Below are 19,042 nucleotides of genomic sequence, written 5' to 3'. Positions count from 1 at the left end.
ATCACCTGTCCAGCTCTTGGCTCCATCCCTCCCCCTCCTGTCTTCTCCTATCATTTTGGATCTCCCCCTCCCCCTCCAGCTTTCAAATCCCTTCCTCACTCTTCCTTCAGTTAGTCCTGACGAAGGGTCTCGGCCTGAAATGTCGACTGCACCTCTTCCTAGGGATGCTGCCTGGCCTGCTGTGTTCACCAGCAACTTTGATGTGTGCTGCTGCCTTAAACGTCACTTCTGTTTACTGGCTCAAGTGAAATTAATTTTAATGATTCCTGCTCTCACACAGATTTTGCTCTCATGATTCCAATGTTGCAATTCAGTCTCTGATTTGGGATAGAAATATACCCGAGTGGGGTTGGAATATTGCTGTATGCCCAGAGGCAGGAATACATTTGTGGATACTTTTTTTTTACATTTCTCAGCATTGGCCTGTCTATTTTGCAGCATTCTCCATCTTTCCCTTGGATTGGGAATAGTTAGATAATCAGAGTTTTGTGAATGAGCTCCTAAAAAATTTGCAAACAAACCTTGATTTGGTGCTTTGAATGCTGTGGGAGGACCAGACAGGAGTTTACGAAATTATGAGAGGCGTAGTTAGTATTTTTAGGCAGGGTCTTTTCCTTAGGGTAGAAATGTCAAATACTAGAGTGCAGAGATTCAAGGTGAGAAGGGGAAAGATTAGAGGGGATGTGTGGGGTAAGTTCTTTTAGCAGTTGTTTGGAACATGTGGAGGTAGTGGAAGCAGACACAATACTAGGATCTAAGAGGCATTTAGGCTGGTACATGAACACGCAGGGAGGGCAGGAAAATGGATAATGTGCATTTAAGTAGGTTTAGTTTAATTTGGCGTCATAGTTGGCACAGGCATTGTGAGATGAAGAATCTATTCCTGTGCTGTACTGTGCTACATTCTCTATTTATCCACATTAAATCATGGGTCATTTTCTCTTACAACTTTATTTGTAGTTAGAATGCTGAGCCCACAGCTTGTGAATGACAACTGAAGCTATGGTTCAATTAAGACCATCTATTTCCAGGAATTTGGAAAAATTATTGACTATCACCAGGTAGTTTATGTCATCATTTGTAAAAATGATCTACTATAATTTCTCAAGGTCTCTCCAACATCTCAAATTTAAAAATATGCTCCTTCTGCTGCCTTGCCTCTCTCGATCTGCATGTCAAATATTTGTTTTTGTATTCATTCCTGGTCTGTTTTGTGATTCACCAGTTCCCTTCAAAATATTTTTCTCTCACACACAGCATGTGAGGTGAGCATGCACTCTCTTCACAGATTTCAGTGCCATTACTCCGCCACTTCTGAAGGGCAAACCTTCATAAATGCAGAGCTCACCTTAAACATGGAAGTATGGGACACAACAGTTCAGAAGCTCTGACAGCTTCTCTGTTCGTCCTCTCTTAGCAACTGTTTGCGATACTTGAATCAAATGATATGATTTGGTTTAGCTTCATCAATGGCTTTAACATGGACAAATCCATCAGCAATTTCACTTTATCATCTCTGTCTTTTCAGCTGGATGGCTCAATGTGTCTGTGATGTATATTCTACTTCCAAGGCGCCATTGAAAAGGCGACTCCTGCCAGCAGCTCTGATGGATACCATCAAATTATCCCATTGCTACAGCTGAGAACCAATACAATATCTAAGGTCTGTATAGTTAGTAACATTGCTTTAGTGCGACTAAATATATATATATATATATATATATATATATATATATATATATATATATGTGTGTGTGTGTGTGTGTGTGTGTGTGTGTGTGTGTGTGTGTGTATGTATGTGTGTGTGTATATATATATATATTCTGTAATTCACGGTGTTTTTCTATATTATCATGCATTGCATTGTACCACTGGCACAAAGTTAACAAATTTCATGACATATGCCGATGATATTAAACCTGATTCTGATTCTAATTTCTGAATGTAGACAACCTGCACATTGTACTTCTATAAGCATAGAATAGTTGTAGTCTTTTTGGGGCTGGATGTATTCTCTGCTTCAGAAACACTTCAAGAGCTGTGTGATCAGACAGCACATGGATATATCTCCCACTTCTGTGCTGATGGAACCTCTCGCACTCAAGTATCACTGTCAATTTCATTCCAATTTGAGCATAGTCAGTCTCAACAATTGTTAGAGATCTGCTTGTATGTGCTGGAGACCAACAGTTTTGGACCTTAGTTGACCCAAGACCCCTTTTCCCTTTCGAAGCATCTGCTTGTAGCATCAATGAAATAGCTCGACTGAGTCACTGAACTCAGTGATGAACTAATGTCCATCCTTTTCATTTCTCTGCAGTTTCTCACCTTTCTCAAACAGTGAAGGAATTTGATTAAGAAAATACATATCCTAGGATCATGCCCACATCAGTTGGTTTTGATTATTCCATGAGATCCGTTCAAACAGATCCTTAGCTTGTTTGACTTATACATATAGCTTACCTCCCAAGAGGTGGGGTTATTTACCTGTGTGGTAATATTTGCCTCCAGCTGTCTTGTAAGCTCACCTTTCAATTTTTCTCCTTCTGTGATTGGAACAAGTTTTGAAGAATTTACTTCTGGCTATTTACTCTCAACTCACTCTAGATCAGGGGTTCCCAATCTGGGGTCCATGGAACCCTTGCTTAATTGTATTGGTCCATGGTATTAAAAAAGTTGGGAACCCCTGTTCTAGATGTTTATTCCCTTCCAGTTCATCACATAAATCCTCAAGTACCAACATCGGTTTCCTTTAGATCTTGATCTGGTATCTGTAGTAGACTAGGGTCTCTTCAGGTTCTTTATCTGGATTGTTAACAGTTTCATTTATTGTTCTGCACAGCTGCCTTGTTCTTTAAGTAAAACAAATTTCATTTCTTTCTCTGGATTTTACTTTTCAGCTATTACTTGTATAACTTTCGTTCTCAACATGTATTTTATTTCTTCAAACTTTATTACTTCTCTTAATATTTTATACATGACATTATGTATTGTTCCACTGTCTAACTTTATTACCATAGTAGCAAATATTTGTGTTGGACTTTGCTTCTCCTTTTGCTTGCTTGTACATTTCCTCTTTGCCTGTTCTCAAGGCCATGATTTTAATTTCATATTCTCTCTTGAATATCACACGTGGTCTGCAGTGAGATTGTCTGACACTGTGAAGTGAACTTATTCCTTTGTTGGTATACACCTGCTTCCTACTAGTTCTCTTTCTTATATTTTAATATATTTTTTCATATTTTCTTTTGACATAGAAGATGAATCAGCCCATGGGGTCTAGGCTGACTTTGGTAAAGCAGCAACATTGCTGCCCTGTCATTTGGCTGTAATTCTTTCTCTTTCAAATGTGCATCAAACTGCTTCCATTTCATCTACCCACCTGCTTAGCTTTAACTTGTAGCAGCCAAATAATCAACTAGTCTTCATGCTTTCTGGGATGTGGGAGATCATGGAGGAAACCATGTGGTCACTGGGAGAACACGCACATTGACACAGCACCTGAGGTTGCTGGAGGCCTAACTCCTGTACCACACTGCTTGGATGAAGCAGAGGATGAAATATGATTCATCTGTTTATATTGGTTGTATAACTCCCCATTTCCCCTCCTGCTATTTATGTTGTTTGCCACAATACTTCTGTTTTTCCCTGCTGTGCATCAGTTTGACTGAATGGACGGAATTGTGTTGCCCATTATCCGGCTCATCAGTTCCGGCTTTGGACAGCTCTCAGGCCCACTAGGATTGAATGCATTTCACCAAGTTCGAGTCCATTTCCCCTAACACACGCTTGCTAAATCTTGAATTTCACATACAATCCTGTCATGGATCAATGAGTCCCTCAGGTATCCGAAGTTAGAATTTGCAGACAGCAACTTCAGTCAAGTTTTTGTCAAATGTTTCCCTATTCACCTGATACTCTGAAAAACTTGAATCTATCCACCCTTTCATTTAGTGGATGATTGCAGTAATTCCAAAAGGTTTTGAGTACCTCTTTTAGCATCTCACTTGTAGTCCAGTTGGTTGGTGGAGCTCTCTGCCTTAGTGATCAATCAGATCCAAAGCATCTTTGAGTATAATTTCTCCTTTCATTGATTCTGCTTATTTATTAAGCTGTATGCCTCAATATTGAGACACTGATGTGGCTTTATAGAGTCATAATGCCATGGGAAACAATCTAAGTCATTCTGACAATAATCACAATGCTCACACATAACAGGCAATTAATCCACAAATTTATCTTCTAAAATGCAGGATAGTGATGCACTATCTAATTAAAGACATCCAAGTCTGGCATTTTCAGTCACTCAGGCATCCATCTACCACATACTACCCCAACGGAGCCTATCCAATATTCACACAGCAATCAGTATCCCATTCAAGCAGATGAATCCTAAAAGATTCATCGTACATTCTTGTTCTCCTAGAAACAATGAACACACTGTTTCTCAATAACAAATTATTGCTCTAAGGAGATTACGTTTGAAGTTGACATAGAATGCTGACTTTGTTGACACTAATTTGGATTATTCTAACGCCTGTAGTTCGTTCTTACTTCTGTTAGTGTGCACCTTGTTGCATTCTTTGATTTCTTGGTGAGCTATTGTATAGACTGACTTTGACCGACTTACAAACTAAAGATGAGTCTTCCTCCATCTTGGCAGTATTACAATTGCAAACACTATGGCATAGCAATAGAGGGTAGTATGCTAATTGGTGTCTTTCTTTCCCTAGGAAACTTGTAATATTTATAAGAAGGAAATGGAGGGATACGGATCAATTTCAGACAGAAGAGGTTTAGCTTAATCTGGCATCATGTCTAATGCTGATTTCGTGGGCCAAAGGGCCTGTTCGTGTGCTGTCCTCTTCACTGTTCTATGTCTAGCATCATAGATCTTGATGCTGTGCAACGCATATTCAGTTGTGGAAGGCAGGTAGCAATTTATGCGGAGGCACAGATCTCCCAAATGAGTAAGATCAATGTTGCACCTTGATTGATTTCATCATCTTCCTGTTGTTTCTGCAGACAGAGGATTGCAGTCCAACTCGTATAGTGGTGTGCTTTCTGGCAGCTTCTCCCCTCAGAGTTCTGCACATCGGTCTTGGATACCACTGTGAAAATTTTAAGGATCTTGTATCATGCAAAATACAGCTGCTACGTTATCTATTTTTACCCCATTTGGGTTTCATCTTTTACTATTTCCCAACTGAAAGTGAAGGTCTGTCAGATATCCTATTAAGCACATGGGCCCAGTCACTAACAAAATGTATGTGCTGTTGTTTACTGATCTAAACAAAAACATTACTACTTATGCACAGTTTGTGGGGAGGTAATGTCAAGCAATATCAAAGACAATGCTTTAGCATCTTAAACACTTATTGTATGAGACTCCTTTTTTAACATATGGATATAATATGTGTTAAACCTATCTAAAAATTACGTTCAGGAAATTGGTAAAAAATTTAAGTCAGATCAAGTTTATTGTCAAATGCGCAAATACAGTGAGCTATAGATAGAATGAAAATTTGCTTGCAACAACATCACAGGCATATATTCAGACAACACAGAACATACAGAAACATAGAAAACCTACAGCACAATACAGGCCCTTCGGCCCACAAAATTGTGCCGAACATATCCCCACCTTAGAAATTACTAGGCTTACCCATAGCCCTCTATTTTACTAAGCTCCATGTACCTATCTAAAAGCCTCTGAAAAGACCCTGTCGTATCTGCTTCCACCACCACCGCCGGCAGCCCATTCCACGCACTCACCACTCTCTGAGTAAAAAACTTACCCCTGACTTCTTCTCTGCACCTACTCCCCAGCACCTTAAACCTGTGTTCTCTTTTGGCAACGATTTCAGCCCTGGGAAAAAGCCTCTGACTATCCACACGATCAATGCCTCTCATCATCTTATACACCTCTATCAGGTCACCGCTCATCCTCCTTTGCTCCAAGGAGAAAAGGCTGAGTTCACTCAACCTATTCTCACAAGGCATGCTCCCCAATCCAGGCAACATCCTTGTAAATCTCCTCTGCACCCTTTCTATGGCTTCCACATCCTTCCTGTAGTGAGGCGACCAGAACTGAGCACAGTACTCCAAGTGTGGTCTGACCAGGTCCTATATAACTGCAACATTACCTCTCGGTTCCTAAATTCAATTCCATCCGATTGATGAAGGCCAAATACACCAGGTTTAGCATTGCAGACTTCTTACATTTGTAGCAATGGCACAGACATCCAGACTTGTTTCCATGTAAATAACCAACTGTCATTTAGAACCATCAACATTTATCAGCAATATCCAGTCACCTAGCTAAATTTTGTGTTTTGTTGTTTAGATTTTGGTCATTGTACCTTGTCCTGCTAATTCATTCATACATTAATGGCAACTTTTGAATTGTATCTTCCTTGTTCACCATCTTTAGGATCAAAGGAAGGACCATTTGATATTTGCATTGTGGCAAAAATCAAGTCATCTATCAAGAAAAAGAATTGCAGGCAATTGGCAGTACATCACAAAGCTATTTGCATTCTTATGGCCATTAGTATGCTGTCTGCATTTTAAAGCACATTATTCACATAAACAACTGTCAGTTTTCAGGTAACTTTGTCCTTATCTTGTCAGTCACCCACAAATGCAGAACGCAGCTGAATTAGTGTTAGCTTTCCTTCTGAAATATAATGAAGCCAAGTTGAATGTACTGGCTGGTATCAAAAGTGTCTAAAGTTTGATTAGCATGGTATCAAGTATTGACACTATTCTAATTGGAGAGATATCCTGCTGAAATGCAGGTGATTCCTGAAAGTCAGGCACAATTTTATCACCTACCAACTGAGACGTTGAAGCTTTTCTCACATCTTGATCTTGTACTATAGGAAGAAAAATAACTGATTCAAAATAAGCGAAGGGATGTCATTTATTCTAGGCTATTTTAGATGTTTATTTTCCTACAACATGTTCCCAGTGGTGTATTGTGCTGCGCAAGTTTAACACTAAATAATGACTTCATGTTACAAGATAATTGTAAAACAAATCAAAGAGATTAATTTAAATCTACTTCAATCCACACTTCAGGCATTTTGGAAATACATACCTCTTTGACCCACACTGCAGAGTCATTCTGAATGCCTTACCTCATTTCGATGATTGCAGTAGGAGTTTGTCTGAGAAGTGTGAGAATATGCTCCAGATTGTTAGTACAAGAACATGAATTGCCTTTTGCAATGTTTCTAAAGATTGCCGCGGTAATATGGTACAGCTTTTTGAAATGTAACTTTGATTTAAGCCATCTAAAGCCGAGTCCATGTAAACCCACGAGTGCTTCATTGGTTCATAGCATATATTTGCACAGTAGACAGGCAACCAATCAACTACCCAACCAACCTCCTCCCAGCACAGTGGCAAACTATCGCAGCCTCATTTGTCCTCTGCTTTGTATGGTCATCTTCTCCATTCCCTGGACAGTACATCGCAGGTCGCAGTTGAAGGCACAGTGTGTGAAATTCTTGCTTTTGGATGTGCTTGCTTCTGAGAACTATATAATGCCTATCTACGAGAGAAAAGAAAAAGTTGGAATATCAATAAGGTTAACAGCAAGTAGTCAAGAATAGTTACTTTCCTTCAACCAGGTGTTCCTAACTTAACAGGCATAACACTAATCACTATGGTTTAGCAACATATAATCACCTATCACTTTGGATTAAATTTAACAGTTTTCTTTTGCTGTAATTGTATTGCTTCTTGTAAAAAAATGTGTACAATTTGTTTAATTTATGGTTTTCTTCTGAATAATGCTTATAAAATGCTATGTGATTATGAAGCAGTTGAGAGTTAGTTTTTCATTGCAACTGGGCATACATATACTTGTGCATATGACAATGAACTCGACCTTGACTTTGTCTTTTAAGGACAGACTAGCGTGTTGAACCCTTGCCAGAATGAACTGAAGCTAATGTTGCTGGGCACACAAGGCAGATATTCATAAGGAATATGTCAGCTAATTGCCAAATAGCCATCGTCCTATTACCTCCATGCTCTTGTAGGGTTTTCGGTAATACTCATTGTAATGTTAATTGTTAAGGCTGACAAAATGGCTTCTCTGTACTGTTAACTGCTGAGTAAGGGGTTCTCTGTAGCAGCATGTTTGGGTTATAATTAGTGATGACAGGACTTGTACTCATTTGCTAGCCAATGGAAGTCATATTATTCTATCTATATGTGCGGGAACCGGAGGAGAAGCACGGGCTTTTGGTGGAGCAGAAGAGAAGAGGTCGGACGTGAGTTGAGCACTCTGGTAGATCACCAGGAGTGATCCCAGCCAAGGGTCGACGGAGTTCGGAGGAGATTGAGGGGAGGGAAGGATACCGAATTTCGTGAACTCCAGCAAACTATTTGTGTGCAGAACTGATAAATTTACTGATTTGGTGCCTTTATTTTATTTGTTTCTACTAACCTGTCACCGAGAAATAATTATAAAGTGTAATCATTTGCTTGCCTATCGTGTACCGTCTGATATTTTATGTCGTGGGCTTGTACCGGGGAGCAATCACACAGTATCCACACCAATGCGATTACAGAGTTGGCGGGGTCAACACCAGTTTACCCTAGACGAACGGCAGTCAAGTGGGGCATAGTCACTACATTGTGGGTTGCTCGTCCCGGATTTGAATTTTGACAGATACCGTGTAATTTGCCCAGTTTAAATTAATGTAGGTGGACCTGGGTAAGACTGAACGCTAGTGTGAGATGGAGGAAGTACCGGTTAATCATGCCTGTGTATTAAGTGGGGTGGATATGCGTACCTCAGAGGAAGTGTTAATTCGATGGTTGAGTACGGTAAAAGCTGTAGGTAAGGTTGAAATCGTAGCCAAAAAGTTTGGTAAAATGGCGGATTGATGGGACACCAGAGAAGTTGCCTGACGCTGGGGGCAGAGATTTTAGAGATCAGGTCCAATTGTTTCTGAGGGATGAAGGAAGGGAGTGGCCAGATTTGGAAGATTTAATGAGTCCCCATACCCCACGGAAGGGTGAGGGGTTCGAGTTGGCCTCACCCATTAACTGCCTGGTGAACAAAGTGGCAGGTCCTTGTCAGAAGTTGAGAGATTTCTCAGGGAGGACTCCCACCCCTGAAGGGGAGGATGATTATGAGACATGGATAGAGCATGTATCTCAGCTGCTAGGTGAGTGGCAGTGTTCTGAGGAAGAAAAGAGACGGCCATTGGTTGAATGTTTGAGCGGGGTGGCGACTGAAGAAGTAAGAGGGGTGAAAGTTAATCAGCCTTATGCTTCTCTGACTGAGTATCTAAAAGCATTAGAGGAGGCTTTTGGTCTGATGGGAAGCACAGTGGAGCTTTTAGGGGGGCTTCGGAACCTACGTCAAGAGAAAGGGGAAAAGCTTTCTGAGTATCTTTTCCAGATAGAGCGACGGCTAAATTGTTTGAGGCGCCGAGGGGTCATTTCGGGGACTGAGGTGGATCAGATAAGGATAGACCAGGTAGCCAGGGGTGCACAGAGGCATGACATGATTGCTATGGGTCTCCGGCAGTTCCATAGAACGCGCTCTCCCCCCACCCCCGTCCTTCGTTCGGTTGCTCAGAGAGGTGAGGGAGGAGGAGGACACATGGGAGTTGGAAGAGGGCTCTGTGAGTACGGTGCAGTTCCCAGTAGTAGCCCCTTGTGGTGAAGTGACTGGGGCCAGCTCCACTTGGGAGATAGTAAAGGGGATCGCGGCAGGAAGGGTTCCTCCGCTTGAAGGGACTAGCAGAGAGGCCCCCCCCCCCGATGGGATAGACTGCACACTGACTTGTGGGAGGGCAGGGTCCCACAAGATGAAACGTATGTTACAAATGTGGGGAAAAGGGGCACTTCAGTTGGGAATGTGTCCAGCAGGGAGCCCCTTGGAGCGCGAATCCACGGGTATCCCAGCAGGGAGAGGGGTCGGGAAACTTAGAGGAGACCCAATGAGGGAACGGCCTGGAGTCTCTGGGAAAACACATTCCTAGCAATGTGCCACGGGAGCCCTGGGAGGAAAAGACCCTATCCCAGAAGGATTGGTGGGACCCCGATCCAGTGTGTCGATTCAGATAGAGGGGATAGATGCAAAAGCCATACTCAACACTGGATCGCAGGTCATGTTACTGTATTGTTCATTCTACGATCAGTATTTGCAGCATTTACCCTCGAGACCCTTCAATGCACTGGAAATTTGGGGTATCAGCTCTGGTGATTACCCATACGATGGTTATTTGTCAGTGAAGCTGGAGTCCTTGGAGGCCGAGGTGGGAGTGTCTGCAGCTCCTGAGGCCGCGGTGCGGGTTTGCCCATACCCTGTTGAGACTGGGAGTTTGTCCATTCTGGTGGGAACCAACACCCTACTGTATGGAGGCTCCTGGGGGCCTGCAAGGAGCAGGCAGGTGAGGACTTTTTGGAGACCGTGTCAGTGCACCCAGTGTTTCAAGCTGCTTTTAACGAAGTGCATGGCCGCACTGAGCTGGACACGGAATTTAAAAGAGAAATGGTGTGGTGTGCCCAGTCGAAGCCCAGGGTGGTACGATTGGGGAAGTAACGGGAGTGATGGGGACCCCCAGATTCCCCGGGGTGCCTAAGGGTGAGGTCCTTTTGGTGGACGCCCCAGAAGATCTCGCGGGGGAATCGAGATTTCCGGCTGGGGTGCAGGTGAGACCCAAGTTGCAGAAACCCTTGGTGGTACAGGCACGCAGGATGGTGGTGATCATCAGGAAGACTACGGAAAGGGAGGTCTCCTTTAAGCGAGGGATGCCCTTGGCACGTTTGTTCCCGGTGATGGTGATGCATGGTGCCCCCATGAGGCTCGCTAGGGTAGAGAGCTATTGTTAAACAGGGATAAGTTGACAGCTGAGGCTTTTAACTTTGGGGCCTCACCTGTGCTGGAGCGTTGGAAGCGGAGGGTGGTGGAGAAGATGTTGATGCTAAAAGATGTTTTCTCCCTTGATGAGTTTGATGTAGGTTGTTCCAGGAGCACTCGCCACACCATCCGGGTGATTGAGGACACCCCGTTTCAAGAGAAATCGCGGTGACATGGAAGACATGTGTCAGCATTTATGTAAGTTGGAGGAAGCCGGGATCATTGTGGAGTCCCGAAGCCCTTATGCGTCCCCAATAGTAGTGGCCTGGAAGAAAAATGAGAAGATTCGTATGTGTGTGGACTCTGAACAGGCACACCGTCCCTGACCAGTATACGGTCCCAAGGGTCGAAGACACACTGGCCTGTCTAAGTGGGGTCAAGTGGGTTAGCGTACTGGACTTGAGGAGTGGATATTACCAGATTCCGATGAGTGAGGCCGATAAAGAGAAGGCGGCATTCATATGCCCTCTAGGATTTTTTCAGTTCGAAAGGATGCCCCAGGGCATATCAGAAGCCCCTGCCACCTTTCAGAGGGTCATGGAGAAGATGGTGGGGATATGAACTTGCTTGAAGTGCTGATATATTTGGATGAGCTGATAGTATTTGGATCCACCTTGGAAGAACATGAAGCGAGGTTAATGAAGGTGCTGAACCAACTGAGGGTTTCCTTGGACAAATGTCAGTTCTGCCAGACGTCTGTTTGCTATGTTGGACACATAATCTCGTGGATTGGAGTAGCTACTGACCCGGCTAAGATAGAAGCAGTGACAACTTGGCCAAGGCCCCAGACTGTGAGTTCTCTGCGCTCATTCTTGGGGTTCTCTAGATATTACCGGAGATTCGTGAAGGGCTATGCCAAGGTGAGCCACCCCTTGAACCAGCTTCTGCGTGGCTACCCTTCCCTGGGAAAGAAAGGGAAAGGGAGGAGAGGATGGGAGGTTGGAGTATAGTTGAACCTGTCAGAGCCCTTCGGACCGAGGTGGGATGACAAATGTGAGCAGGCTTTTCGGTCGCTGAAAGAGATGCTGACTCAGGCTCCAATGCTCGCTTTTGCAGACCCCAGTTGCCCTATGTGCTGCACACCGATGCCTGCTGAGAGGATTTAGGAGCCATCCTGTATCAGGATCAGGGCTCTGGGCAGAGGCCCGTAGCATTTGTCAGCTGGAGTTTGTCACCCTCTGAGAGAAACTATCCCACCCACAAGTTTGAATTCCTGGCACTGAAATGGGCGGTAGTGGATAAGCTGAGTGACTATCTCTACGGGGCCAAGTTTGAGGTGAGGACGTTCAACAACCCGCTCACCTACATCCTGACCTCGGCGAAACTGGATGCCACAGGCCATTGGTGGCTGGTAGCCTTGTCTGTATATGATTTCAGCCTGAAGTACCGGCTGGGGAGCCGGAATGTCGATGCGGATGCTCTGTCCCAAGGAGGCATGAGGAACTGGAGAGGGACGAGGAGTGGGAGAGTGTTCCTGCATCCAGGGTGAACACCATGTGTCAATTTGCTATCACCGTGCAGGCCAAGGAAAAGGAGAGGCCAGATCGCACAGTGGACCCATTGGGGACGTCCGATGATGCCCTACCCCTAGTTTACTGTGACCTGACTGCTCTGAAGACCACGCAGCTGCCGGAGTTAAGCCCTGGGGAAGTGGCCGCTGCGCAGCGAGATGACTCGGACATTAGCCCTGTCTGGCACACAGTTGAAGAGGGGATGTGACACGGGCGGAGAAGGCAAAACACGTTTCAGTGTCTCTGTTACTGAGAGAATGCCTTCGGTTGGGGTTGAGGAACCGAAAGTTATACCGGGTAACGTCACCCCCAGACCGACCTCAGCGTTAGCAGCTAGTCCTGCCGGAGAAGTATCGGAAGGTTGTGTTGAAGTCACTCCATGATGGCTGTGGACATTTGGGGATGGAAAAGACCTATGGATTGCTCCAAGACTGGTTTTACTGGCCCCAAATGAGGTCGGAGGTCGAAGAGTACTGAAAGTCCTGCATTTGTTGCATATGGCAGAAGACGGTGCCTGGGCAGGCTGCTCCTTTGTCACACTTGCAGAGTGCGGGGCCTTTGGACCTGGTGTGCGTGGATTTCCTGGCCATAGAACCTGATGCCAGCAACACGGCGAATGGCTTAGTCATCATGGACCACTACTCCAGCTATGCTCAAGCTTTTCCTACCAAGGATCAAAGGGCGACTACAGTGGCAAAAGTGCTATGGAAGAAGTATTTTGTGCATTATGGCCTTCCTCGGTAGATACATAGTGACCAGGGACGGGACTTTGAGAGTAAGCTCATCTATGAATTACTGGGCATGCTGAGAGTTGAGAAATCGAGGACCACGCCCTATCATCCGCAGGGCGATCCCCAGCTGGAGAGGTTTAATCGGATACTGCTAGACGTGCCCGGGACCCTGAAGATCAGCAAAAAGAACAGATGGAGTTGACATATTGGGTATCTGGTTCACTGTTATAACTGTATACGCAACAAAGCTACTGGTTACTCACCCTATTATTTTATAGAAACATAGAAACATAGAAAACAGGTGCAGGAGTAGGCCATTCGGCCCTTTGAGCCTGCACTGCCATTCAGTATGTTTGGGTATGAGGCAGGGTTGCCCATTGACCTCTGTTTCGGACTGACACGGGTGAGTTATGGCCAAAGCCTTACTTGAAGTATGTGTCTGATATGACGGAGGAACTGAAAAGAGCTTATGAGTTGATCTGGGAGAATCGGGGAAATAAGAGGAGGTACGACCAGAAAGTAAAATTCTCTCAACTCCTTCCAGGAGACCGAGTCCTCATCAGGACTCTGGGATTACCTGGAAAGCACAAATTGGCTGATCACTGGGCAGCCACGCCCTATGTGGTGGAGAGTCAGATGCCAAATTTACCAGTTCTTCGGGTGCGGCCCAAGGATGGAAAGGGACCTGTCAAGATTCTCCTTCGGAATCACCTGTTGCCCCTGGGGCAAGATGTACAGGTAGAGCGGGAGCCTGACGCGGTGGCTGCACCTAGTACAAGGACTCTGCGTACCTGCGGGATGATGGAAAAGCCCACCCTGGAAGAGACGGGCCTGGGCCCACCCTTGCGGGGGAAAGTGATTCGGAGGATGATAATTTGGACGATTGGTACCCGTTGCCATTCACTGATGCCCCCGTGATGGAGGAAGAGACTCCTGGCCATTCCCCCACTGGGTCTGACGGGGTAAGAGGGTTTAGTAATGAGCAGTCGGTGGTACCACAGGGTGCTGAAGGAGAGGGTGTGGGGCCTGAACGAGAGACAGATGGTTCCGGGGTGCAGAGGGGTTTGAGTGACCGCTCGTGGGAGGGTTTGCCATGTTGCTCCAAAGTGTCCCCTGTAGTGTCTGAGGTGGAAGAGTTAGAAGAGGGAGTACAGAGGTCTCAGAGGAGTAGGGACCCCCCAGAGAGGTTGGCCTATGTAGCACCTGGGGAACAGGGTGTGGTCTCCACTGTTCTGGGGAGCTATGTCACTGCTTTCTGCACTTGGATTGGGCTCTGTGTGTTTCAGGAAGGGATGGCAGATTATTTGAACATCATGAAGGCATGACTAAATTTGGTGGGGGGAGAATGTAGGGTTTTCAGTAATATCCATCGTAATGTTAATTGTTAAGGCTGACAAAATGGCTTCTCTGTTCTGTTAACTGCTGAGTAAGGGGTTCACTGTAGCAGCATGTTTGGGTTATAATTAGTGATAATGGGACTTGTATTCATTTGCTAGCCAATGGAAGTCATGTTATTCTATCTGTACGTGGGGGAACCGGAGGAGAAGCACGGACTTTTGGTGGAGCAGAAGAGAAGAGGTGGGATGTGAGTGGAGCGCTCTGGTAGATCACCGGGAGTGATCCCAGTTGAGGGTCGATGGAGTTCGGAGGAGATCGAGGGGAGGGAAGGATACCGAATTCCGAGAGCTCCAGCGAACTATTTGTGCTCAGAACTGATAAATTTACTGATTTGGCACCTTTATTTTATTTGTTTCTACTAACCCATCACTGAGAAATAATTATGAAGTGTAATAATTTACTTTTCGATTGTGTGCCGTCTGATATTTTATGTCGTGGGCTTGTACTGGGGAGCAATCACACAGTATTCACACCAACGCGATTACAGAGTTGGCGGGGTCAACGCCAGTTTACCCTAGACGAACGGGAGTCAAGTGGGGCATAGTCTCTACACTCTTCATTCTTCAAAGAGAAATGTTGGGTATGATCTCAGCATGACCCATTGGAATTTAGAAATCAAAGGATTTTTATCTCAATGTGCACAAAATTTATTGGATACCTATTTGTACTTGAAAGGATAAATCACCAAGTTATCGCTGTGTATTGAAAAAATCTGTGTGTTGCAAAAATAGTTATAAATTACATTGGATTGAAAGATGTGCAGCACCAGGCAGGAAGCATGAGCTGAAAGAAGTTATGTTTTTGTTAAAATGGAAATCTAATAATTATTTTCTAGCTTTTCTACGTTTACTAACCAAAGTAATTTTTATATTTAAAAAGACTTGGAATTTTACATATAAACGTATAAACTTACAGTGGTATTATTAAACAAACTGTAACAATAATCTAAATAAAGTGATTAAAATATTGTCAATGTAGATAAGGAGCATCTAATGTGACATATGACATGCATATTTTCATATACAATGCTTTTGCTCTTTTAAGATGTTTCATTTGTGTAAGGTAATTATAGCTTGAGTCAATGGATTGACTTTCTCAGAAAACTCTATGATGTCTGTCACAAACAATGGAAAATCTGCAGATGTTGGAAATCCAAGTAATACACACAAAATGCTGGAGGAAGTCAGCAGGCCAGGCAGCATCTATGGAAAAGAGTGCAGTCAACATTTCGGGCCGAAACATCAACTGTATTCTTTTTTATAGATGCTGGCTGGCCTGCTGAGTTCCTCCAGCATTTTGTATGTGTTGCTTGGATCTTCACTGTGTTTGGATCTCTGCAGTTATCATTAATTCTTGAACAATAGAATTTGTGAAGTCCTGATGCAACTCACTGTTGCTTTAATCCTCTAATTCAATGGTTGCTTTTGTATTTAGTTCTGGAATAAATTCGTTATACATAAAAAAGAGGTGGAGGAGTGGCATTGCTAATCAGGGATAGTATCACAGCTGCAGAAAGGGAGGATGTCATGTCGGGAGTGTCTTCTTGGTCAGTGTGCGTGGAAGTCAGAAACAGGAAGGGAGCAAACACTCTATTGGGAATATTCTATTGACCCCCACCCCCCGACAGCAAAAGAGGCACTGAAGAACAAATTGGGGGGCAGATTTTGGGCAGATGCAAAAATAACAAGGTTGTTGTTAGGGTGAGACTTCCCTGATATTGATTAGCACATCCTCAGTGCAAAATTTTTGAATTGGGTAGAATTTGTTGGGTATGTTCAGGAAGGAATCCCGACTCAGTGTATATAGCGACCAATGAGAGGAGAGGCTTTATTGGATTTGATTCTTTAAGGTTATTATATCTGGGGGTGGTAATAGGGACAAGCTCCCACTTTGCATTAAATGCTCCCAATGGCGTGTGCCACAAATAGCCTCTGACAACCAAATCCTGCTGCTGGCCTTCAGGTGTGGCTTAGCTACTAATTCCGGTGGATCCGTTTCTACTGACAGGAAAAGGGTCAAAGGCGGGTTACTGGCACCTTAAAATCAGATGCTTTGGGCAGATGGGGCTTGTCAGCCGTGGTTGGGGGCTCATCTAGGAGAAGGAAAAGTCAGAATTCCATCCTTCGCTGCCTTGTGGCTATACCCATTCATGGGGAAAGCTTCGAGAGTAAACCCCAAGGGAAAACTCTGGAGCTGGAGTCCCTAAAGCAGTCTTACATTGTGTCCAATGCTGTCCAGCCACTCCTGCAACACTGTTGCTTCCAAACTGCATTGGATCTATATCGGTCTCAGCTGTTCCTTTGGGTTCATCAGATGCATGGAGAGAGGGAGCTTGCTACATGGGCAACAGTTTGCCCTCCATATTGTACTGCCCAGACTTGTGTATCTAGACAGCGAGAACACAATATCTGTGGTCGACTCTGACGGACAGAGGCCTCAGAATATGACTCTAGGTGATGAACCAGGTCAGGAGTCAGATTGGAGGAGGTTGGGGAGGTCCTTAATGAATATTTTGCTTCAGTATTCACCAGTGAGAGGGTCCTTGACAATTGTGAGGACAGCAAAAACAGGCTGATTTGCTAAAACATTTTGACATTAAGAAAGAGGATGTGCTAGAATTTTTGAAAAAATATTAGAATAGTTAAGTTCCCGATGCCAGATGGAATGTACCTTAGGTTACTATGGGACATGAGCGAAGAGTTTGCTGCACCTTTGGTGGTGGTCTTTACATCTTCACTGGCCACAGGAGTAGAACCAGATGATTGGCAGATGGCAAATATTATTCCTTTGTTCAAGAAAGGGAGTAGGGATAACCCTTGGGAATTATAGACCAGTGAATCGGGAGATCATTCAAAAGGATACTTTGAGGCAGGATTTATGAGTATTGAGGGAAGCATAGTCTGATTAGGGATGGTCAGTTTGGCTTTGAGAGGATCAGGTCATGACTCACGAGCCTGATTGAATTCTTTGAGGATATCACAGCGCTCATCGATGAAGGCAGAGCAGTGGATGCAGTGTATATGGATTTTAGTAAGAAGCTTCATAAGGTTCCCCGTAGTAGGCTCATTCAGAAAGTCAGGAAACATGGGATCCAGGGAAACTTGGCTGTGTGGATATAGAATTGACTTGCCCATAGAAAGCAAAGGGTGGTAATTGATGGAGGGAATTCTGCTTGCAGTTCAGTGACCAGTGGTGTTCCACAGGGATTTGTTCTGGGACTTCTGCTCTCTGTAATTTTCATAAAAGACTTGGTTGACAAAGTGGAAGGATCGGTTAGTAAGTTTGCATGTGCCACAAAGTTTGGTGGAGTTGTGGATAACTTGGAGGGTTGTTATGGGTTGCAACAGGACATTGACAGGATGCAGAGCTGGGCAGAAGGAGTTGAACCTGGAAAAGTGAGAAGTGATTCATTTCAGAAGGTCAAGTTTGAAGGCAGAATACAAAGTTAATGGCAGGATACTTGGCAAAGTGAAAGAACATACGGATCTTGGGGTCCATGCCCAGAAATTCCTTAAAGTTGCCACACAGGTTGATAGGGTTGTTAAGAAGACATATTATGCGTTGACCTTCAATAGTCATGGGATTGAGTTCAAGTGCCACATGGTAACGTTGTAGCTCTATAAAATCTGGATAGACCACACTTGGAATACTGTGTTCAGTTCTGGTTGCCTTATTATTGGAAGGTTGTGGAAGCTTTAGAGAGGATGCAGAAGAGATTTACCAGGTTGCTGCCTGGATTAGATGGAATGCCTTGTGAAGATAGGTTGAGCAAGCTAGGGCATTTCTCCTTGGAGTGAATGAGGATGAGAGATGACTTGATAGAGGTGTACAAAATGATAAGAGGCAGCGATGGAGTGGATAGCCAGAGACTTTTTTCCAAGACAGAAATGACTGGGGGCATAATTTTAAGATATAGGGAGGATGTCAAAGGTAAGGTCTTTACATGGAGGGTGGCGTGTGTATGGAACTCACAGGGGAGCCGGGGTAGTGAGAGAGACAGATACATTAGTGACATTTAAGAAACTCTTAGATAGGCACATGGACAGGGGGTTATGTAGGAGGGAAGGGTTAGATTAATCTTAGAGTAGGTTAAAAGGTCGGCACAATATTGCGGGCTGAAGGGCCTGTACTGTGTTGTCATATTCTATGTTCTACATTCTTCATATTCCTCCTGTATGTTTTGCTACATCGCTTGTTGCATTTATGAACACTTCTGACTTTCCTTCCAATTCTACCAATGTATTGTTCAGTACTCCATATTATCACATCAATGTTTCACCTCTGTGCACATACTAATATCGCAAGACTGATACTATTATCAGTCTTAGAACTCCCTCTTTTATCCTTTGCTCAAATAGCTTCTTGTGTTCTCTTTTCAATGAACAATTTGAATCTGAAGCATGTTTTTGTTTCTGCTTAGTTGCTGCCACTCTGTCTCTTTCCCAGGTCAGGCTGAAGTAAACTCATGTGTGTTTGTTTGAAATCTGTAATGCATCAACAGTTCATGCAGT

The sequence above is a fragment of the Mobula hypostoma genome, chromosome 10 (assembly GCF_963921235.1).
Source record: "Mobula hypostoma chromosome 10, sMobHyp1.1, whole genome shotgun sequence".
Lineage (NCBI taxonomy): Eukaryota > Metazoa > Chordata > Chondrichthyes > Myliobatiformes > Myliobatidae > Mobula > Mobula hypostoma.
Note: the sequence above shows the minus strand (reverse complement) of the source record.